The 25,120-nt window shown below is 38.7% G+C and overlaps 2 pseudogenes across 1 annotated transcript in view; both read left to right on the forward strand.

The window, feature by feature from the left end:
• LOC100947415 overlaps positions 1–25,120 on the forward strand; it is a 37,888-nt pseudogene that overhangs the window by 1,218 nt on the left and 11,550 nt on the right. The window lies entirely within an intron of this gene.
• On the forward strand, positions 22,831–23,011 carry LOC111723247 (annotated as a pseudogene).

A 25,120-nucleotide genomic window follows, 5' to 3' on the forward strand; every position in this document is an offset into this window, starting at 1 on the left:
CATTAATTTCGCTGCTTTTGTGATATCCGCAGTGTTACTGAGAGCTTCACAATGTTGATATATTCTGCTGTTGAAGCAAATACTAAATGACATTTACAATTATTCACACCCCAAAACAGATTTTGTGTGAGATACGATTATGAGACTCTTAAAAACCAACCTTCGGGAGAAAAAAATTTAAATCCCCCCTCTCCAGATTATAAAATAAAGTTTTCAGGTAGGTAAATGACTGTTTTAGCTAATAGAATAAAATCGCTCAGCTTGATTTAAGAGATTGGGGCTAGCAGAGTTAAAATTCTACTCTACTGCTTCCAAGTAATATAATCTTGAAATTGTTCGAAGTCATCATCAGTTTTCCTTTTAGTGAAATGAAGAGAAGCAGAACCACTGTAAGCAGCAAATTACACGTGTATAAAGTAGTTTAAAGAATACATAGCATAGACGAAGCATGCAATAAACGTCATCGACGTTTACTTTTGAAGAAACAGTTATGGGGTGATTACTACACACCCACGCATGGTTCTAGTTGCCTGAGTGTCAGTAGTAAACAAAAGAGATTAACGAGCTTCCTTCATGAAGATACCTTCAGATGTGAAGATGGATAGTGAACAATGTATAAAATACATATTCTGCTTAGAAGCAACGCTGCACAGCGGAGGGATAAGAAGCCACACGGTGGAGGGTGCAATGCTGTACAGAACGACAAAAGACTCGCCCTGACAAAGTGGCGCAGGTGAGAAAGACCTGAAGGAATGAGCGAGCAGACCAGAAAGGTTTCAGGAAGAGGAACGGTTTCCAGGTTGAGGAAACTGGAAGTTCCGAGGTCCTGTCATAGAAACGAGTTTGATCTGTTACGGGAACCACAGCGATCTTGTGTGACTGGAGTGGAGTGTAAGGTGGGTTGCAGAACAGCGCGGGACCCAGAGCCTGGACCATGCAGGGCTCCCAGTGCCCAGGCTGTGGACCAGTGTCAGGTTACGGCCTGTTAGGGACAGGGCCGAACAGCGGGAGGTGAGCAATAGGCCAGCAAGTGACGCTTCACGTGTGTTACAGCCACTGCCCATCCTCCCCGCACTGTCCTCACAGGAGCCCAAACCAGGCTGTGAACTGCGCATCCGGGGCATCAGGGCATGTGCCCTTGATGAGGATCTGACCTAAAGCTTAGTGATCTGAAGTGGAGATGGAATGTGCTTGACTCATCCCCAAACTACCCTTCCCCTATCTGTCTAAGAATTGTCTTTCATGAAACCTGTGCCTGGGGCCGAACAGGTTGAGGACTGCTGAAGTAAGTAAGGCGCTGTGGCTAAGGGTAATTCAGCGAGTTATATGCTGCGTGAGAAGCCGCTGGAGGGGATTGGACACAGTGGTGTGAGCTGACTAGCAGTTTCCCACAGTCTTGCAGCTAACACTAGACAAAAGTGTCCTCCTGCCTCCACAACCAACTAAGCTGTCCACTCCAGTTACAGAAATGTTACTTCTAAGACATTAAGGGCTAATTATAAAGAGCTCTACAATGCTGTGACCATCCATATATTACAAGCGAATCCCCCCCCCCATTCACACATAGCTAGAACTTGAGACCTCACATTTCTATTTTTGATTTATCTATAACCACTTTGAAATACAATTTACAAAGTGTTGGATTATGAAATATATACAGATTTTGCTTTATTCAAATCCCAAATGTGAAAGGATTTAGAGAAAATATTCCCTTAGCTGTACGTAGAATACTCAGGCAGATTTGTGGCTTGTGTTATTGGTAACATCCACAGCTAAGTGATACCTTGAGTCCCTGTTTCTCCAGTCAATGCGCAGTCAGTATTCAAGGGAAGGACGGGGGCGCAGCCAGTGTGGGTTTCCCGATGGAAATCCACACCACAGTGAGATAGTGTCCCTCCTGTCTTTCAGATGAACTAGGTTGTCAGGGAAGCAGAGAAGTCAGGCAATCAGCCAACTGCCTGTGTTGCTTTCATTATAAGCCTGTAGAAAATTTACATTTTCAGAGGAGAGAGCTTCTGCCCTCTTAGAACCAGCTGTACACCAGCCACTCTCCAGCCCCAGGAGGCACCCGGCTTAAGAAATTCCACTTCCCCCAAAGGCCAGTCAGAGCTGCTGGGAAAGTCAAGCACTTCAAAGGCACACAGAGGTCTGGTGAATGTTCAGCTCACTTCAGAAAGCATTTTCTTACACAGAGATAAAGGGAGAAGCTGCAATATTCTAAAAGCTTGCAGAACCTCAGCATTGCTCCCACCTGCTTTTCTGTTGCCCCCAGAAACCAAAGTCAATCAGGAGGCATGCTTCTCTCACAGTAACACAAATCACAGCTCTCTGGGAAAAATAAAGCAAGAGAAACCTTCACTATTGTGATTTGGGGACTGCTACATACATTCAAAGCAGATGTGGTGCCCTAGACACTGATTTCCAAGGTCCTGAAAAATCTTACGGGGCGTTTAACTTTGAATTGTGTAGTTGGGCAAGACTGGACTTCCAACTGGTTTCTCCATACAGTTGAGTTGTTGTTTTTTTTTTTTTTTTTTTGAGACAGAGCCTCAAGCTGTCCCCCTGGGTAGAGTGCTGTTGCATCACAGCTCACAGCAACCTCCAACTCCTGGGCTCAAGTGAGTCTCCTGCCTCTGCCTCCCAAGTAGCTGGGACTACAGGCGCCGCGCCACAATTGAGTTTTAAACACGCGGGTGTTGGGAGGGCCAGTCCCTGGCACAGTCAGCAATTTACACATAACTTTTGGCTCTCCAAAAACTTAACGACTAATAGCTTACTGTTGAACAGAAGCCTTACTGATAATATGAACTGTTGGTTAACTTACATTTTGTATGTGATATATAATGCATACAATATTATAACAGAGTGGGGTAGAAAAATAAAATGTCATTAAGAAAATCATAAGGAAGAAAATATATATATATATATTTTTTTTTTTTGAGAGAGAGAGAGAGAGTCTTGTTCCATTGCCCATGCTAAAGTGCCATGGTGTCAGAGTAGCCCACAACAACCTCAAACTCCCGAGTTCAAGCCATCCTCCTGCCTCAGCCTCCCAAGTAGCTGGTACTATAGGATCCTGCCACAACACCTGGCTAATTTTTATATTTTTAGTAGAGATGGAGTCTCACTCTTGCTCAGGCTGATCTTGAACTCCTAAGCTCAAGAGATCCTCTCAATATATTTAGTATTCATGAAGTTGAAGTGGGCCATCATAAAGGTCTTCATCTGTGCTGTGTTCACATGGAGTGGGCTGAGGAGATAGAGGAAGAGGCAGGAGTTTGGTTTTGCTGTGTCATGGGTGGCAGAAGGGGAAGAAGATCTGTGTGTAAGTAGACCTGCCCAGTTCCAGCTTATGTTGTATAAGAAAACACATTGCTCTTTCCTTCTTCCCTTTTCCGTAAATGATGATTTCCCTTTTCTAGAATGAGACCACCCACAGTTGGAATTCAACACTTTCACTGTTGCCTCTGAGAAGGCCTCATTGATGGTGGGAGAGATTAATGGAAGCTAATAAAAATTACCTCTGGTTAAAGACTAGCACCACAGAAATCCAGTAGATCTTTTTTGTTCTGTAGAATAAACATAGTTTATTTCATTTAATCTCAAGTCACATACCATCGGCAACTGTATACCGTGATTTCCTTTTGCAAGTTATTCAGTAAGAAAGCTATTCTTCTCCATCATAGATGAAACTCAGTTTAGCTGGCTACAGAAGCCTAGGTTGAAAGTTATTTTGTTTTAGGAGATTAAAAGTCGATGACCATCCTCTTCTTGCCTGAAAGGTTTCAGCTGAGAGATCTGCAGTCATCCTAATACTATGTACACACCCCTGTTATGAAACAAATGTATACCTTTTATATGAAAGCTATAACCAAATAGCCTAAGAATATGGGGGGGAGGGAGAAGGGAGGGGAGAATGGGTGGAGGGAGGGGGATTGGAGGGATCATTTCTGAGGTTTATCTTACAGGGGTACAAGTGAATCTTTCTAAGAGTAGAATGTGAACGTTTTAAAACAATAACTGAGAAAATGACATGAAGGCTGTGTTGACTAGTTTGATGGAAGTATTTCAGATTGCATGTGAAAACCCCACACTGTACCCCAGAAGTGCATTAATGTACATAGTTACCATTCAATAAAAAAAAAAATAAATAAAATAAAATATGGCAAATAAAAAATAAAAAAGAAAGCTATTCTTGTCCTTACTTGTGGTTTACCATTTTCTGGAGATGGGTTTTTTTTCTCAAACCAATCCACTAAGAATATATAACTGCTTTTAAGTTGGTGGTGTGAAAATTAAAGGTAAATCATCATTCACATAAAAATTCAATAATATCCCCAAATAAAGAGATAAGTGCCCTTAACCGCAATTCTACTTTCATTAGTTAAATCATGGACCCAATACCCTCCTCTTACTTATCAAGCCAAAGAAAATATTACACTGCCTGCATTTTCCCCCATCTAAATTATTAGGGTTTTCCTGGCAGGGATTTGAAATAATAATCAAAATAAATGCCATTTCTCCTTTCTGCAATAGAGTTGACACCTGGCATTTCTCTTTCTTCTCCACTCCCTCAAAATTTCTCTTTGTTATGCAATCAAACCTACTCCCCTACCCCTTTCCACCCTTTCCAATAATGATCAATGGCTTCCTTCATTTTTGTTGATGTGAACTATTCAAGGACAAAAATATTTTAATTTTAACACACATTACCTTAACACAGGCACAACTTGGTGTGATTTAATGATACACTGACATGTAGCATCAGAAAAATTACAACATAGAGTTTTAAAAATTTACAGCCAATTCATGAGCAAAAAAAGTGTTATGTTGCCTTCTTGAGCTTTTCCTCATCCATGGACCCTTCAGTACCTTCATTCTGCCCTTAAAAGTCTCCAGGTTACCACCCCCCGGAGTTCTATTCTGATGCTCAACCCATGGGCAGCCCATACCTCACCCATGACCTCACCCTTCATCCTCTCCTAATTGGCCAAAATGGCAACTTCCATTTGGCAAAATTCTTAATTTGGGGATTAAATATGCACAATTATAGTCAGAGTAATCATTAATCTTCAATTTTGGAAAATGAGGTTGCTGAATTTTATCTTGACAAATCTTAAATGCATAATTATAGCATAAAATAACTGCAAAAATAAAAAGTCTTCAAGAGATCACTTAACCCACACATTTTATTATGATGTATTTGCTTTTTTCCAGATGTCTATGGATGAGTTCACTTAGTCAGAATCTGCAGTTCATAAAATAGTTTATTTGTCCATGGTTTCCTCATATGTATAATTCTATTATTCCCTTCATTCTTTAGTCATTCCCACTCCCCTCTTGAATACGTAATTGAACAGTTATATATCTTTAAAATAGCAGTAGAATTTAGTGGCTATAAATGTTCATAAAATATAGATTTCATGGTACTATTTTATGTCCTCTTTTTCTTTTCATTAAACACTATGTTTGTAAAGTATAGTAATGTTGCTATAAATATGTCTCATTCACTTTTTCTTGCAATATTATAGCACAGCTAGGGGGTCCCCATCTATCTTCTATAATAAACATATGTAGAACTCAAATAAGACAATTTGAAAGAGCATATTTATACATGGATAATTTTTTAAACATATGGGTAGGATTTGGGAAACCATAAGGTTATTTCAGTAGCCAGAGTTAGAGGCAGCAGAACTCCTGTAATACCTAAATTTAAGAGGGAAGTGCAGGGAGTCGTCACTAAAATCTGAAAAAAAGGAAAATTACAGAAGTGTATACATGGAGCAGACAGTGACTTGAGTGGAGGTTCCTCCAATCTCAAGGCTCTGGAGCTCTACTCATTCTTCTTTATTATTTTTTCTTTCTGTTCTTCAGACTAGACAATCATCTATCTTGAAGATTGCTGATTCTTTCTTTTGCAAGTTCATATCTTCTGTTGAGCCCTCCAGTGAAATTTTCATTTCAGTTATTATAGGTTTCAACTCCAGAATTTCTAAATTTCTTTATTTTTAATAATTTCTGTCTTTTTATTGAGCAAGATATCATGTTGGTACATTGCTTTAGTTCCTTAGATAGGCATCCCTTTAGTTCTTTGAGCATATTCCAAATAGCTGATATAGAGGTGTTTCTAGTAACTCTACTTAGTCTGGGCTTCTGCAGGGACAGTCTCTACTCTTTTTCTCTCCTGTCCACTCTCTGAATGTGGACCATACTTTCTTGTTTCTTGCATGTCTTGTGATATTTGGTTGAAATCTAGATACTTAAGCAATATAATGGGTCAAATCAGATCCTACTCACCGCCCCCTCCCCCCCCCAGAGGTGCTGTTCATTGTTGATGCTGCTGTTTGTTTAGTGACTTTCTTGAACCAACGTAATAAAGTATATATTTTTTGTCGTATCTAGCCACTGAAGCTTAAATGCCTCAAAACAATAAATCTCCCAGCTTTCAAGAAGTCATCCACCAAGAAGCTATGCTCGTGTGCTGTGGCACACCCTGAAATGATCTGCCTGGCACTTAGTCTTTATTTCCCATGTGCAAAGAGCTGTGGAAGATGAGAAATCAGAGGTCAGTGGAAGATGAGAAATCAGAGATTTTATTTTTAGCTCTTTCTGGCCATATGCATAGCCCTGCACATGTGCGCAGCCTTCTAGAATTCCAAAATTATTTCAAAATCCTTCAAAGCCCACTAAGGCCGCTTCAGTCCCCAGTGTTTCCTTTTAAGCTGTTTGGTCAGTTTTTGATTTGTTTTGTTTTTGAGATAGTGTCTCACTCTGTTGCCCAGGCTAGAGCCCTGGAGTCAGCCTAACTCACAGCAAGCTTAGACTTCTGGGTTCAAGCAATCCTTCTGCTTCAGGCTCCTGGAGCTGGGACTACAGCCACTCACCACAATGCCCAACTATTTTTTTCTATTTTTAGTAGAGATGGGAGCTTAGTCTTTTTTTTTTTTGAAGGAAAATGAGTCTATCTTTATTAAAAAATATACATATAGCAAGAGAATAGAGTACGAATAATAGGAAATATATTGCAGTTTATTTTTTTTTAATTTTAAGTAAATTTATTTCAGGTTAATGTGAAGGTACAAGCAACCAGGTGAAAATATTTGATTTTGTTAGGTATAGTTCGTCTTGGGGTCTTGCTTCTTCATCAGGCTGGCCTTGAACTCCTGGGCTCAAGCAGTCCTCCTGCCTCAGGCTTCCAGAGTGCTAGGATTACAGGCCACTACACCTGGCCAATATGGGTCAGCTTCTTGATGGTCTGAACTGTTAACCCAATCCAGGCAACTTTGATGTTAAAAAATTACTACTGATGGTTTTTACAAATACATCAAGGAGAAAGCTTGTGTGGGTTCTGATCAAGTTAAATGAAGACAAGCCCTGCAAGTGGGGATTTGCAGACAATTGCCAGATAGATCCCAGATGATAAATCTCTGAGGATGGTTTTCTGAAGGAACTTTCAGATTTCTTTTGCCCCTTTCAGTGGCTGCTTGGCAACTGGTTTTCCTGATTACTACCACTGTGAAACTATTGATTTTTTTTCCCAAGGGTCCTGCAGAGCTGGAAACAAGGAGATGAGAGAACACCAAGTAAAACGCCAAGCTCATTGTTGCCTCTACAGTTTACTCATTCTTTAATAAATCTTCTCTAGATTGTTCCAAGCCTTTGGTTAAAGTTATGAAAAAGCTAACTGATCATTCTTAGCAGTGTTGTTGCTCTTATGCATGAGACTTTTCAGGGCTCCTTATTCTTCCATTTCTACTGATGTTATTACTTATTAATTTTTGGCTTTGAAATAACTTTTTACCTATCTATTATTTTTCCAAGGTATACTTACTGAAATGCAAATAATAATCTCAGTTGTGCTGCATGTTTTGTTTATGACCCTGTAGATCAGCTGTCAATTTTCTCCACCTGCTCTGTGACCCATGAAGCTGGCCTTTGTGGGCTGCCTCAGCCAGCGGCTGCAGGCTTCTCGTTTCCAGGTATGTTCAGACAACACAAAGCACAAGCATGAAATAGGAGGAAAGAGGGATGAAGGAATCAAAACCATGATTTGTAGTAGCTGCATCCCTGTACCAGGTCAGAGCTGCCGTTCTGAGTAGCTTCTGATAAGTCCTCCTTCCTCTGGCTTGCGTAGGCCTGTGAGTGAAAAGTGGTACCAACCATTTCTAGCCATACTGCTTTATTAACTTTTGTCCCTTAACTCTATAGGGACAGAAAATCTCCACCTCTACCATCTTAGGTTCCTGGCTGTGTCTACACATTAAACTGGCATAACACATATTACCAAGGGAAAAGCAAATAGAAGATTTCCATTGCACAGGAGCCTCATAAAGAAATGAAGAACAAAGCAGCAGTTAGTGAGTTATTATACACTGATTAGACCAACTCTGAAAACGTGATTAGATTATGTCAGGAGGCTTAAGAGATAAGAGTTATTCTAACAAAGTCTTTACAGTACTCTCCTAGTCTTGACTTCCTGTCCTCGAAGATGAGGTTGTTGCCTTTGCTTCTAGTATAGGGGGTGTCTTACCCAGGGGGAATTCATCTTCTTTTAAGAAACAGCCTGAATATCAAAGTGATCTTCCTGTACCTGCTGTTCTTCAAGTATATTGAACATAAATAGCCACTATGCCAGAATAGCCTATTTTAACTTCTTCGACTCTATCCAGATTTTGTAAATAGTTCTTCTATTCAATGTATACTCAATGATAGTCAGGTGATGTTAAGCATATTTGTATGCTTTAGGGTTCTCAGTTAAAAATTCATTTTCTAGCCCAAGGTCAAAGATTTATTTTCTAAAAATATCTGCTACTACCTTCATTTCATTTATTATTTTATGTACATGTCTCAATCCTTCTGGCATTTATATATGACTATAGGTAGGTAGACGTATATGTTTCCTGATACTGCTATAACAAATTACCAAAAATTTAGTGACTTAAGACAATACAAATGTATTCTCTTATAATTTTGTAGGGCAAAAATCTGAAACAGGCTTCAGTAGGCCAAAACTCAGGTGTTAACAGGGCCGTGCTTCCTTCCTCTGAGGAAGGATTCATTTCCTTGCCTTTTCCAGCTTGCAGAGCTGCGTTCTACTTTCCATGGTTCATGGCGCCATTTTCCATCTTCTAAGGCAAAAGCATAGTATCTTCCAATCTCTCTGATTCCATCTGATCATCATTTTTTTTTCTTTTATAAGGATGTTGTAATTGCATCAGACTCATTCAGATTATCCAGTAGAATCTCCTTGTCTCAAAATCACACATCTGCAAAGTCCACTTTTGCCATGTATGATAACATTCACAGATTCCATAGATTATAGAAGGGGGACATCTTTGGGTGAGCTATTTTTCAGTCCACCACGCTATCCAGACTTATTTTTCTCTATATGTAAACCAGTTGTCTTAATGCCATCAATAGATCTTTTTTTTTTTTAACCTCTAGTCTAGCACAGGTGCTAGACTAGATTAGCAGTGCCAATTCTTTTAAAAAACAGGTTCTTTCATAATATAAGTCTTTATTTTTGAGCATTCTAGTCTAGTGGTTCTGAACCGGGGGCAATTTTGCAACCTAGAGTACATTTCAAAATATCTGGAGAATTTTTTCTTGTCAAAACTGGGAGATGGGGGAATAGGGACAGGGATATTACCTGGAATATAGTAGGTAGAGTCCCAAATGACTTACAGTGCACCAAACAGCCCCCCCCATACACACACATAACAATAAATTATCTGGTTCAAAATGTCAATAGTGCTGATGTTGAGAAACCTGGCTTTAGTATGTTCCACAGACTATGCTGTTGAACCTCAGTGTCAAATTATTTTGTTATATTTTTTTGGAGGACATTTTCATATTATTTGGATCTAGGATCCACATCTTTAAGAAAAAAAATAGATAGTCTTATATAAATTTTATAAGTTTTGACTCTCTCAAAATAACCTGCTGGAATTTTATTTGAGATTATATTAATATTTTAGGTTACTATTTGAAGAGTACGCATTTTTACATTGTTAATGAAAAGTGATGCTGGATGGCCCTAGAGACTTCTTTTCTCTTCTCTATCAGTAGCTTATCAGAGAATTGGCTTAGCCTTGGCTGATGTCAGTATTCTTGGCATGCAAGGCTATTCCCATGACCCCTGTGTGCGGACCTCAGTCAACCATATGCATAGTTCCTTGGATTGCTCCTTGGCTCGAAGATCTCCTGATATATTTCTTGTTATTTAGAAAAATGTGCATGTTCCTTGTTCTTCTCAGGATATATAATCTTATATAGAAATAGGTATGTAATGAAGTTTGAGCGCAGAGCTTGCTTTTGATCTTGGAGTGCTCTCAGTGGCATGTCCAACCCACTGACAGAGGCAGGCTCCTCCCCCCCATTGTGTACAGAGACCAACTATACACCCAGCTTAAGCCATGGAAAGATGAAGGTTGTTTATTCTTATATGCTTGCTCTCTACTACTCTGCTGTAATGTTTCCTCCAATAAATCCTGTATTGTATCTGTACACATGACTTTAGTGTCATATATTCACAACCTCCTGGCACAACAGTTAAGTCATCTTCTCTATGAACATTTCTGCATTGATTTCAAATACCTTATATAGCTTTTAGAAGAGTGTGTTTTTTACAAAGTTCTTGTTCTTTTCATTATGTAAATTCCTACATTCTCTATATATGTTTATTATTATAAATTTCTTATTTTTGTCATATCTTCTAGTTTTGGCTAATGTAGAGAAGTACTGTTGTATAATCCCTTGATGCATTTTTGTACTAGTAATATGAGTGTATTAGCTAATTTTTTGAGTTTTATAAGTAGATGATAATATCTTCTATAATAACAGTTTTGCCAACATATGTACACTCTACATATATATATGGGCTGTCCATAAATTTTGTGTGCAATATGAAATCATTAAATATATTAAATTGCCCACATACTTTATGGACACTGTGTGTGTGTGTGGGTGTGTGTAGTATTGTGTCACATATATGTGTAATATTGTGTCACATCTTATTACACTGGCCACACACTAAACTCCATATTGATAGCAGTAGTAATAACAAGTATCTTTCTTTTATTTATTTCTACCAATTTAATAAGTATGTATCGAAAGTTTCATGATCTTATTTTCTGTATATTTCCCACCCATTGCAAAAGACTGCAGACCCAGGTAACAGCTACTTCTGCAAGCTCATGAGATGTCCACAGCCAGAACTACTGAGCTAAACCACTCTTGGATTTCTGACCCTCAGAAAGTGTTTGAGATATAAATGTTTTAAGCTGCCAAAGTTAGGAGTAATTTGTGGTAGAGCAAGAAATAACTAATACAATAGGACTGAAAATCTTTTAAGGCTTTCTGTGTTCCAATTGGAAGTCATTCATTGGGGAATTTTATTCACCCATGCAAATGGTTTTCAAATTATGCCATTAGATGAGAAATCTCAGACAAGGTTTCACAAATTGCTGTTTTCCATTTGTCCCCATCCACCCAGTACTATTTTCTGACTCTCTACAGTCCTATTTATGCCCAGGGAAGGGAAGAAAACCTTGTATAAATTGTATAAATTCTGTTACCTCCCTGAGTTCCCCTGTTTTCTAAATCCTCCCATTGGGTTTAGTTAACAGAATAGAATAGAATATTTCAGTTCAAAAGGAGAGGCATTTATATCATCTCTTGCCTGCCTTGCTAGGATTCTGGCAGGGACTGCATTTCCCTGTGACTATGTCTTCCCTCTGGTCAATCCTCCTCCATGACACCAGCTCTCCCTCAAGTCTGGGAAACAATGTTCCTTCCCTTGCCCATCCAAACCCAGAGATGAAAACAGGTTCCTACTGCTGTTAGAGTATGAGACTTAGAGACAGGACTGAGACTGAATGCAGGGACTTAGATTGGAGGTGGCGGTCAAACAACCCTCAAGCAGAAGCTAACTGGAAGGGCTGATAACTGCAAGCAAGTTATGTCCCACAGGCTTGTCAGCTCTTTCTTTCACTTTTCTTGAAATTTGGTTAATTACAATATCTTTTGCATTGCATTTTAAAATCTCTCCATCTTTGAAATCACCATTACAGTTCTGAAAATAGAAAGGGAAGGAACCCAATTCTAGAAATTATGACATAAATTTTAGAAAAAGCCAACCCCTTGGTCTGGAATATTCTTCCCCTCATGACTAAAACTATAAAATATCAAAAACCACTTCCTCCCGGTGCAGCTGCTCTTTTCAAATGCCGGCCTGTTCTCTCTCCCAAGAGTGTTCTTTCACTTTCAATAAAAAGCTGTTGCTTACTTGGCTCAGGTGATGTATCCAGAAATTCTTTTCCCAAGGATCACTGAGAACTTAGATAAACCTCCACTCAGAAGCCAGTAGCACCACTACATACCTTCATCACTCACTTCTGGCTCCTTTAACTCTGCTAATACCTCTGGAAATACTTCTTCTCTTGAATTGTTTTTAGTAAAACTTATATATATCATCTACTTCCTGTTATGATTCTGATAAATCGAGTTTTTGGAGTTCTTCAGCTGAGAACCCCAAAGTCACCAAAATCATCAGTCTACCTAAAACTCGACTCAGTCTTCACTTCCAAGCCAGCTTTCATTTCTATTCTCTATTTCAGTTACTTGTGCCATGCTTCCGTTCATCTGTTATCCAACCCAGCTTTGCCCATATTGAGCTGCCACTATATTATCATGTTTATCCTACAAAATAACAAGGAAATTTTTATGATTAAAACTTGAAATCTGGAAGTTACCCATCTTACTTTGAGTTGCCCTAGAAGCAAACATTTAAAAACTGGTTTATTTGAGAACATACCAAGAGAAGAGTAGGGATGTGACACAAGGTAGTAGGGTGTGAGTTATTGAGCAAGTTGCTATGCAGGAAACTAGAAGTGTATCCCTATGAGCTTTATCCCACTGCAGAAGTCTGAGAGACAATAAAGGGCATAACTCACAGTTATTTTTTTTTTATTAAATCATCACTGTGTACATTAATGCAGTCATGGGTAGGGTGACCAGACATCCCACTTTTGGCGGAACAGTCCCAGTTTTTAACAATTTGTCCCATGGCATTTTTAAAAAGTCTCGATTTTTGGAAAGAATGCACCAACGGGTGGGAGAACAGGAAGAGAATATATGGTTTTCGGCTGCCATGTGGTTATTTTGCCAGAATATGAGTTTTATATTATTTTTGTTAATTTTATAATGTTAAACTATAATAATAACAAATAATTGTTTAGAAGTGATTATCAAGAACTGCTTATTAAAGTTTGCATTGTTGTCAGGCCCTGCCTGCCCAGTCCCCTGTCCTGCCCCTCCACCCCTGCCCCCCCGCCCCGCTCATAACCCCCCACGCCACGTTGTCCTGCTTTACAAATGTTAAAATCTGGTCACCCTAGTCATGGGGAACAATGCTGGTTTTTATACACAATTTGAAATATCATCAAACTGGTTAACATAGCCTTCGTGGCATCTTCTTAGTTATTGTGTTAAGACATTTATATTTTATATTTAGTAAGTTTCACATGTACCCTTATAAGATGCACTGTAGGTGTGGTCCCTCCTGTAGCGACCCATCAGGCTCCTGTGGCCCTGGTCTCAGTTAGCACAGGAAGGAACCAGGCGAGAAGCGGATTAGAAGTACAAGCTTGTGGAAGGTGGGCTAGCCCTTACTTTCCGGGTAGCCCCAAGCAACCTCCACACCAGCCTTTTATTGAAACGGAATGATACAGGTGAGGGGAGTAATTAACAATGACTATGTGCTGAGGGCACGGCTCTTCTTCCACAAGGAACTCCTGTGGAAGAATGGCCCGAGGTCTACGACTCAGCTGCAGATCATCTTGTTGGATGTCATCTGGCTCTTGGCGTCTCCTACACCCTCCCTCTACCCATCTTCCCCCCTCCCCTCCTCTCCCCTTCCACTTCCCCATATTCCTGGGCTATAATTGGGTTATAGCTTTGACATGAAAGCTATAAATTAGTTTCATAGTAGGACTGAATACATTGGATACCTTTTCTTCCATTCTTGAGATGCTTTGCTAAGAAGAATGTGTTCCAGCTCCATCCATGTAAACATGAAAGAGGTAAAGTTTCCATCTTTTTTTAAGGCTGCATGGTATTCCATGGTGTACATATACCACAATTTATTGGTATATGTACATATACCTAGTAGAGGAATTGTAGGATTGAATGGCAGGCCTATTTTTAATTCTCTAAATGTTCTCCAAACCTGTTTCCAAAAGGAACATATTAGTTTGCATTACCACCAGCAATATAGAAGTGTTCCCTTTTCTCCACATCCGTGCCAGCATCTCTGGTTTGGGGATTTTGTGATGTGGGCTAATCTTACTGGAGTTAGATGATATCTCAAAGTAGTTTTGATTTGCATTTCTCTGATGATTAAGGATGATGAGCATTTTTTCATATGTCTATAGGCCATGTGCCTGTCTTCTTCAGAGAAGTTTCTCTTCAAGTCCCTTGCCCACTCACAGTTATTTTAACCAACATACCTCTGAGCATTTTTCTACCTGATCTCCCTCCATTATTTTTGGTAGGCCAGCTTCCAGACTCATATTCTCTAGAACTTTAGCCTACCCGTGTATACCAGCTAAGTTTGCTCCCCAGCTATGAAAAAAATAACCAAAAACTCTCAGACAGAGTCATGGGAAGTCCAACTAACTAACCTTGACCCTGAGGAGGTGAGTGCCTAAGAGATGCCAGATGTGCATGAACGGCTCCATGGACTGTCTCCTCCATCTCACTCATTCAACACATCTAATCAATCACAAGGTCTGGAAAATTTTAATTCCAAAAGCTTTGCTTGATCCATTGCTTCTGATCTATATTGTTATTCTATTGCTACACAACAAATTGACATTCATTTAATGATATTAAAACATACACACACACACACACACACACACATTTATTATCTCACAGTTTCAGTAAGGTCAGAAGCCCAGGCATGGCTTAACCAAGGCCTCTGCCCCTCAGGCTCTCACAAGGCTGCAATCAAAGGGCTGGCTAGGCTTCATCTCTCAGGGTCCTCTTCCAAGCATACAGGTCATTGGCAGAATTCAGTGCCTTGCGATTTTATGTCTAAGGTCTTTGTTGTCTTGATAGCTGTCAGATATGAAGTGCTCCCACCTCCTAGAGGACATTTGCAGTTCCAGGACATACAGGCTTGTTGTAGGACCTCTGACAAAAAGTCAAGGGAATGACCACTCAGCACCTTTACCTTGTTCTGCTTATTTGTTCTATTTAGAATGTCTGTGCTCAAAGGAAGAAAAAACCAAGAGTGTGACTCATTGTGGGTCACCGGCATGCTAACTTGCAGTATTCTATTTTAGGTAGCATCATCTTTCAACTAAAATGCTGAAACACCCTTCTAACTGGACTGCCTGCCTTCAATATCTTTATTCTCAAATCTTTTACCCAAAACCTACCAGAGAACTCTAACATAAATGGGAATCTAATGTTGCAGCTGTAATTTCCAAAATATTTTAATAGTTCCCCTTCAATATAATGAATATTTGGGCTCGGTGCCCACAGCACAGTGGTTGTGCCAGCCATGTGCACCAAGGCTGGTGGGTTTGAGCCTGGCCTGGGCCAGCATAAACAACAATGATGACTGCAACAAGAAAATAGCTGGGTGTTGTGGCAGGTGTCTATAGTCCCAGCTACTTGGGAAGCTGAGGCAAGACAATCACTTAAGCCTAAGAGTTAGAAGTTGCTGTGAGTTGTGATGCCACAGCATTCTACTGAGGGCAACATAGTGAGACGGTGTCTCAAAATATATATATAATGAATATTTGAATATATTGGATATTTGCATATAATGAATATTTCATAAACTAGGCCTTTATAATCTACTCTGCTCACAACTCAAGCTTCATTTCTCCTCATTCCAACTTCACTCGCTAACATCAAAATGCAGACATCGTCTTGTGTGCACTATGCTGCTTTTCATTTTATTGCCCTTTGCTTATCATCTGTCCCCTCCTTGGAATCCCTTTCCACCCTCTTTATTACTTAAACTATATGCCTCCCTCAGCAAAGGCACCTGGAAATCTAGGCAGGCCCACAAAACTAGCTTTGATCATCCTTACTCGTGGTATCTTAATATCCTGAACAGACTTTGGTCATTTCACTTAGCACTTTGGATGATAAGTTTGAAGACTTCTGTCCAACCCTAGAGAGTGAGACGCCTGTAAGTAAGAAGTATTCAGCTTTGCATCCCTTTGCAGGCAGCACATACAGCTCCTCAACATATTGTTGTTCAGTTAATGAATGGATAATTAATTGATGGTCACCACAGATTCATTCACAAATTGACTGAGGCAACTGGGATAGCAAAATGTAGTTGAGCAGTAATTCGAATCACCAAGCATGGAAAAATATGATAAACATTAATCGCATTTTTCATTTGGACTGGTGTTGATTGAGTTTCAGTTGATTGTTCCAGAATCCTTCATCAGTGTTTATAAGATATCTCCCAGGGGAAAAAGGATTTTCTGAAAAATAAGTAAATCTAATAAAGAAAAGATGAGGAAGGATTAAGATCCAAGTCTGAAATGCCAGATGAATATCTGTATCTGATTTACTGATTATCTTAGACCAGAACTAATTTTTATCATCATGGTATTTGCCAGGATTGTAGATACACAAGGTCTGTGGATGTCGCATGACAAGTGCACTAATGCTTCTCAAGTTCATGAACCATGTCTCTTCAACCTTGACACCAGTGTGAATGAAACAAGGCCACAATATTTTTTTTTTATTTCTAATCCCTTGTTAACCATTGTTCAAATGCTTTGGCATTAAAAAAAGGAGGGAGGAGGACATTTCTTTATCCCCTGCTGTTTATATCCCTCCTAAAGTCATAATCCCTGTAACAATAATCAATTGCAAAGGATGTTGCTTTGATGAAGCTCTTTAACCACAATCCTTTTACATACTGTTTGTAATCTGCACAGCCGTGCAATTATTCAGCCTCCCTTTCATTGGGGGCATATTTTCACACTTCGGGAGCTCTCCAAACTTATAATTCAGCTTCATTGGCATGAAGACAAAAAAAGCCTTCCCAATTACAGTCTAAAATCATGCCACTATTGACCCTAATCTCCTTCTAAAGCCCTAAAATATAAATTAGGCCTGCATTCATTGTGTCCCAAAGAGATTTCTTTTCTGGGACTAGTTCTCACTGCCGTGGGGCCTCCCCGGCAGTTCACAATGGCCATCTGGTGGCTGTGTCTTTGCAGATGGCCTCAGTCAGCACAGATTCCGGAGTCTAGGGAGAAGGGGGAGAAAGAGACATTTGGTAGCCAACTAAATTCTAAATTTACAAGATGGGGATAAATCTGCATTTCCTTTTCTCTCAGCTTCACCATCACCTGCCTAAGTTATTCAAGCTCCTGTTGAGCTGCTACCTCTGTAAAAAACTTCACGACATTTTCTCATTTCCTAATCAAAGCATATTTCGGAAAGTCAAAGCAATTGTGGACAAATTCCTTGATTTTTTTAAAAGATATGTTATAAAGCTGTAGATGGGTTCTTTAATTATTGCGAAATACTAAGTCTGAATGACATGTTGTGTCATGGAATAGAAAAGTGGAAAAATGAAGCAGTAATAAACATTTACTTAAAACTTTGAAAATGCCAGGCAGTGTCCTGAGTGATTTTCATCAGGATGAAAAATGGGTGAAAGGTCACTTCTAAGATGATGGCTATTTAAAAATCTCAGCAACTGTACATTTATAAATTAAAACTTTGAGAAAATTATAGATTGATTAATCTGCTATTATAAAAAATACTGAGAGATTCTCTGTACCCTTAGTTTCCTCCAATGGTAACTTTTTGTGTTTGAGACAGAGTCCCACTTTCATAGCTCACAGCAACCTCAAACTCCTTAGGCTCAAGCAGTCTTCTTGCCTCGGTCTGAATAGCTGGGACTACAGGCGCCTGCCACAACGCCTGGCTATTTTTAGAGATGGGTTTTTTTCCCAGATTTAATCATCTGTGTGTGTATTTAGTTATATCTATTATTTCACATGTGTAGAATCATCTGTCACCACAGTCTACAAACTGAACTGCTCCTTCACCTAGATGATTCCTCTCACTGCTCTTGTCAGGACCATGCCTCATACCTGCTGAACACTAGTGAGTCCTCTGTTTCCAAGTTTCATCATATTGAAAACATTTTACATAGCTACACGTCAGCTCCAGAGTGTGAGAGTGTGTAACCTTCCAGGATTGACTTTTTGCTCAGCATAATTCTCTGGAGCTTCATCCCATTTGTTCTATGTATCAATAGTCTTTCCATTTTGTTGCCAGGTATTCCATTCTGCTTCTTCTAAGTTGTTTAAATTCGTGTAAAGTTGTTCATAGCATTCCCTTGTTATTGTTTTGAATGACTACAAGACCTGTCGTGATATTCCATGTTTTATTCCTGATACTGGAGATTTGGGCTTTCTCATTGTTTATTTTTGCTAGTCTTGCTAGATTCACCATTGTTACTGGTTGTTTTAAAGAATCAGCTTTTTGTTTTATTGATTTTCTCTATTGTTTTACCATTTTAAATTTCATTTATTTTTGCTCTTGAAAGGCATAAGCGGTGACTCCCAGAAATGACACCAGAGCAGAGATGTCAGGTCAAGTTTATTGAAAAAGGAAGGTGACCTGATTGGGCAGTGCAAAGGTGGCATCTGCACCCAGGGGGCATAGGAGACCCATATTCTATGGGGCTGTAGTCAGTGGGTAAATTCCATAGCTTGCCCAGAAAGTTAGGGTCCTTTGGCACAAACTTCGGGGGTGGGGCTAAGCAGATCCTTTGTCTCATTTGTCTTGGGGGGGGGTCACATAGGGTTGCCTCAGGCCCCCCATAGCTCTTGGGGGTTTCCTTCCTTCTGGTGGCTTTGAGTTTATTTTGCTCTTCTTTTTCTATTTCTTGAGGTAGGAAAAAGGTTTTTCATTTCTAATGTAAGAATTTAACCCTATAAGTTTTCTTCTCAGCACTGCCTTGACTACATCTTATTTGTCTTGGTAAATTTTACTTTTGATTTCATTAGTTTTTAAGTGTTTTTAAAATTTCCTTTGACCCATGGAGTATTGAGAAGTGTGTTGTTTGAAATTTTATGTGTTTAAAGATTTTTACAGATTTCTTTCTATTACTAAATTCTGTGTTAGAGAGTACACTTATATTTTTTCAATTTTTTAAAATTTGTTGGGGTTTGTTTTATGGCTTAGGTTATGTTCCGTGGGTACTTGAAATCTATACATACATGTATTTATGTACACCCCCACCCCTACACACATAACACACACAAACATATGCATATTTTGCAATCAAGGGGCCGACTCTTTTGTATTACTTTGTTTTGTTTTGTTTTTAGGCGCGATCTCACTCTGCCACACAGGCGAGTGTGCACTGGCATCATCATAGCTGACTTCAGGCTCTAAATCCCAGGCTCAAGTGATGGCCTTGCCACGGCCTCCCAACTATGAACTCTTTTATCTATTGTCAGTCACATCCTCTTTTTTGAATGTTGTTCGAGTTTCTTTATGTTTCCTAACTTTTATATCTACTATTTCTGTCAGTGGCTGGGAGGCAGGCAAAGGTGGTTATTGACATGCTGGTGTTTTTGTCCGCCTTTTTCCTTCCTGTTTGCTTTCCGGGGTTCCCCTTCCCCTGTTTCTCTCTTCCTGCCACCCCTGCATTACTTAAACATTTCTGAGGGTTTCATCGTGACTTACTTATAGTGTAGATTTTTTGTTTGTTTGTTTGTTCTGTTTCAGGTCTGCTAAGTTTCTTGGAGCTGTGGATTCATGTTTATCAGAAAAATGTATAAAGTTTTCAGATGTTCCTTCTTCAAATACTTTTTCATCCTCATTGCCTTTTTTGTCTTCTTCTGGGAATCTAATGATATGAGTATTTGATATTTTTTATTATCGTCTTATAGGTCCTGAGCCTTGTTCTTTTTTCCTTAAGTCTATTTTATCTGATTTTCAAATAGGGTACATTTTATTCATCTGTTCTTACAGTCACTGATTTTTAACTTCTATCTCCTATTAATCAGCTGCTAAACACAGGCAGCAAGTTTTATTTTTATTATTGTATTTAAATTCACTATTTTTCATTTGGCTCTTTTTTATGATTTCTATTTATTTGCTGCAATTTTCTATTTTTTAAATATTTCGAGGGAATTTATAATTTGGTAAGGAATTTTTAACATTATTTTAATTGGAAAATAATAATTATATGTGAATGTGTGTGTATATATGTATATAGTTTGGCATGATATAATATTTTAATACATGCTTACATTATGGAACAATTAAATCAGGCTAATTGGCTTATCCAGCACTTCAAATATTTGTCATTTCTTAGTATTCAGAACACTTAAAATCCTATTAGGTATTTCAAAATATTCAATACGTTATTATTAATCATAGTTACTATGCTATGTAAAAGAGAACACCAAATCTTCCTTCTCCTAGCTAACAGAAACTTTGTGTACCCTTTTCTCATCTGGGGGTTAACCCATTTACTCTCTCAAACTTCTATAAGTCTGACTTTTGTAGACTCCACAGTAAGGGAGATCATAGGTATTTCTCTATCTTATTTCACTTAATATAACATTCTCTAGGTTCATCCATGTTGTCACAATTAACAGAACTTTCTGAGTTTTTTTTTTTTAAAGGCTGAATGGTGTTAAGATCTGTATAATGCCATTTATTAATAATCTACTTATTCATTAATAGACCAATAAAGGATTTTTATAAATGCTGCTTTATGATCTTTGTCAGATAATCCCAACATCTGATTCACCTCAGTATTGGCATCAGTTAATTGTCTTTTCTAATCCCAGTTGTGATTTTCTTGGTTCTTAGCATGATGGGTGGTTTTCGATTATATCGTGGATGTTTTGTGACGTTAGGCGCCTCTAGGTCCTATCCAAATAGCATGTTTTAGCAATCAGTTCTTCTTTAGGTTTAGCCCACAGATTTGGGCTTAGTCTTGAGTACTGTGGTTACAATGACACCTTACTTTTCAGAGATTCTGTGGTCTTATTATGAACTGCTAGTTTGTTGTTGTTGTTATTGTTTTATTTTGTTTTCTGGTGCCATTGAGACTCCCACTGGTCTCTATTGGGGCTGTCTGAGGAGATACAAGAGGTTGATGTAATGCCTTGGTATCTAGTAAATGAGAAACCTGGTATGGTTCCTCCTTACTGGTGCCACTCGTGATCTTGGTATCTCTGAACAAGGAAGGGAATCTTAGGCTCACTTAGTGAAAGAGGGTTTCAAGGCCAGGTTATTTACTGTTAGTGGGTCCCTCTTGTTGGTTCTGCCCACTGTGCCATACTTGTGGGTATAGGAGAGTCTCATGTCCTCAGAGACAAAGAGGATTTCATCACTGAGCCATTTATTTTGACTTCGTAGCTCTTTGTGCATTCTGTCACATGTCCTAGTATCTCTGGATGGAAAAGGAGAGTCTTATAGCCCAGGGAAATAAAGTGGGTGCCAGGCAGGGACATTTGCTGTAATTGTGTTCCTACTGTCAATTTCTCCTACTATCTCAGTATCTCTTAGTGGGAGAGAGGAGTCTCAGGACCATTATTATAAGTGGAGCTCTCCATCTATCACCCTTGCTGCATAGTGTCCAGCTCGCCGATATTGTCATAAGGGCTCCTTTTGATGATGGAAGGAATGAGTCTCCCTGGGTTGGTTTCTATTGCTCCCATGAGGTTAAAAAATGCCAGGCCTGATTGACCTTTCTCAGTTAAGGAGGCACAATTTTTCTGCCACTGTGTTTCTCCAATTGTCTTGAGATCCCACCCAATTTGACTTATTCCTACCACATTTTAGAATTCTCTGTGAATCCTCTCTTAAGCTTTGTCCAGGCTTTGTAGTTGTATTTGGTAGGGAGGAATAGGGAAAAATAAGTCCATGCCACCTGGTCTGGATCTGGACCAGAAACCCAACCGTACATATTAAAAACAAAATTCCATATTAACATTCCATACTAACATTATTTTTTTCCTCACCTTCTAATTTTTATCCCCTTCTCCCCCAAATTGATGATCTTAATAACTGTTAAAACCTCTTCCATTAATTTTTAAATAGAATATAACTTAAAAGTTCTGGCCTGCATAAGATTGGCGAAATTATTCCAATGTGTTTAGAAATCATTTGTAGGCTGAGCACTGTGGCTCATGCCTGTAATGCTAGCACTCTGAGAGGCCAAGGTGGGTGGATCACCTAAGCTCTTGAGTTGAAGACAAGCCTGAGCCAGACATTCTAGTAGGTGTTGTAGTGAGCACCTGTAGTCCCAACTACTTGGGAAGCTGAGGCAAGAGAATCACTTGAGCCCAAGAGTATGAGATTGCTGTGAGCTACGACATCATATCACTCTACAGGGACAACAAATTGAGACTTTGTCTCAAAAAAAAAATTTATTATTTTAAAAAGCTTATGCCAAAATTAAAAGACTGCAGAAAGCTAACTAATCATACCTCTAAATGAATTACCATTTAAACCCCTGAATGGTTCTAAAATTTTGGAGGACATACTTCATTTATTATTGAATGGCAGCAAATGATGTGAAAATATACCTTTGAAAAATAATCTGGGTAAATAGGGCCTATAAGAAAAGGATTAATTGCTACTCTTTAAATGGGTGGAAAAAGACTTCTAAAATTCTTCATTTTAATGCATTTGACACTATTATATGGTGTGATTTTATGCAGGATTGTGACCTAAGCAAATAAGACATATGTCTTTCTGAGGCAGTTATAGTCAAACACCAATTCCGACATTAAAATACAGTTTATCGAGACAACACTTTCAGGCATCATTTCTATAGTTTGTTACTAGAGAAGTTTCAGGAGGAGGTGCGGCAGGGTTTTCTGGTGAGCCTGAACCCATCCTTGTTCTTTGGTGTTGCTTCTGACATTTACCACCAGTGAATGTTTGCCCTGCCTTTGGAGAGGAATAGGGAGAGGACACAGTCTGAATGGTTTTACTTCCAAATATTGATTAATTAAATTAAATATAGTTTATAAAAAATACTTTAAAATATTAAAACGTAATTTTGTTCTTATGGTCTATAGAAAACAAGCTTTTCACACGGATTTTTTATAGAAGGCTGCCATTTTTCTGAGGGCTCACAACCAGTACTCCATGGTTTATGTTATAGATAAGAGAGCTATCATTGTGAAATTATGCTTTTTCAGTTCATTTGAAGGTATCAATGTGTCTGAGCTTTAGGATAATGACTAAAGACAAGGGTGTTAAAAAATGCATCAAGATAGAACAGAGTATCAAATAAAAAGATTTTGTAAAGTAAAATGACATTAAATAAGAGCAGTGGTTTAGAAATATCCCTACAAACCCTTTCAAGCCATGGAACTCAGTTTCCCTCCCCTTAAATGTAGGCTGATATAGTGACTTGCTTCTGTCAAGCAGGCTATGCAGAAGTAAAGTACATAGCCTTCCAGATTAGGTCATGAAAGGCCTTGCAGCTGTGTCTTTTCTCTGTCTTGGATCACCTGCTCTTGTGGAAGCTAGATACCATGTCATGAGAAGATTCAAGTCATTCTATGGAGAGGTGCTGGTGGACAGGAACTGAGTCCTCTCTAAAAATCATCAAGCAGTTGAAGCCTTTTGCTGATAGCCATGTAATTGCCTGTAATTGAGCTACCCTGGAAGTAGATCCTTCAGCCCTAGGCAAGTTTTCAGATGACAACAGCTCCGGCCAGTAACTTCACTTGATCCTAATCCAGAACTATCCAGCTAAGCTGCTTTTCCAAGTCCTGACTGATAGAAACCATCAAGAATTAAAGCTCCTTGTTTTCAGGCCCTGTGTTTTGATTTAACTTGTTATGCAGCAGTAGGTAATGATTATAAATAATTTCCCTTATAGTCCTTGGCAAAGAGATCATATGCCTTGATGTCCAGAAGTAAACATGGAGTGGCATGTGATAAATTATGGAAACATGGGCAGCGCCTGTGTCTCAAAGGAGTAGGGCACCGACCCCATATGCCGGAGGTGATGGGTTCAAACCCAGCCCTGGCCAAAACGGCAAAAAATAAATAAATAAATTATGGAAACATTCTCGGGAAACACAGAACTCCTTACTTCCCACCAATTTCGCTTCACCCCATATCTTTGCTTCAATCCACTCCACTCTTTGATGTCTTTGCTAATTGAGACTGGCATACTAAAATAATAGATATAGTACTTTGTATTTAGATAGTCTTCAATCAGTCAAGTTTTCATATTCCATTTATGATTTTTCAGTGAGGACTTTCTACAGAGATGTCTATTTCTGGAAATTAGAAAACTAACTTTTTTGACAAATAAGGTTTTTTTTCCTTTTTGTACCTCTGACTATTTTTGTTTTGACCTTAACGTGGCATTTTTATGGACCTATGGTCTTCTTACATCAACAATTTTAATATCATATTAACAAAATATAGAGAATGATCTGTGTTTTAAAATTCTATGTTTGAATAAATCAGCATATTCACATTTTAATACAAATATTTCAGTAAAAGGTAATGGCAAATGGTCTGGAGCAAGCAACCCCGCTGGCTTAACTGTTAAGCAAAAACTGTGAGAGGCATAACAACTTCCTCAAGTGGAAGGTCTTGGGAGTGACATTATTCTGTCAACTGTCAATGTCTTCTCAGAAACCCCACTGTTATGTGCAAGGAACTCCCAAACTAAAAACCCTAAGAGGAATATAACAACTCTAGTCAAATCTGGTTTCTATGGGGCTTTTTCCATCTAACCCCTCATATTTTTTTTGTTTTTTCCAGAGTGGCCAATGTGTTGTCATGTGTTAAGGCAAAGAGTTCTTAGAGAAAAAAAAAAAAAAAAACTCCAGGTTCTTATTCTAAAATGGATATAAATTTCTCCCCTCAATTATTTCATTGCTGTTGTTTGACTCGGCCAACTACTGTGTATCTTATGATTATTTTTCCAGGATAAATTGTTTCAACTCAAAACTTGGGGGATTTTTTTTTTTAATTGAAATCTATATTTTACTAAAAGGGTATAGGAAGAGATAAGTTGTTTCCAATAACTAAGTTATTGGAAGATAAGTAAGATATTTTAAAA

Source organism: Otolemur garnettii, unplaced genomic scaffold (genome assembly GCF_000181295.1).
Source record: "Otolemur garnettii isolate 467f Iridium unplaced genomic scaffold, OtoGar3 scaffold00009, whole genome shotgun sequence".
Lineage (NCBI taxonomy): Eukaryota > Metazoa > Chordata > Mammalia > Primates > Galagidae > Otolemur > Otolemur garnettii.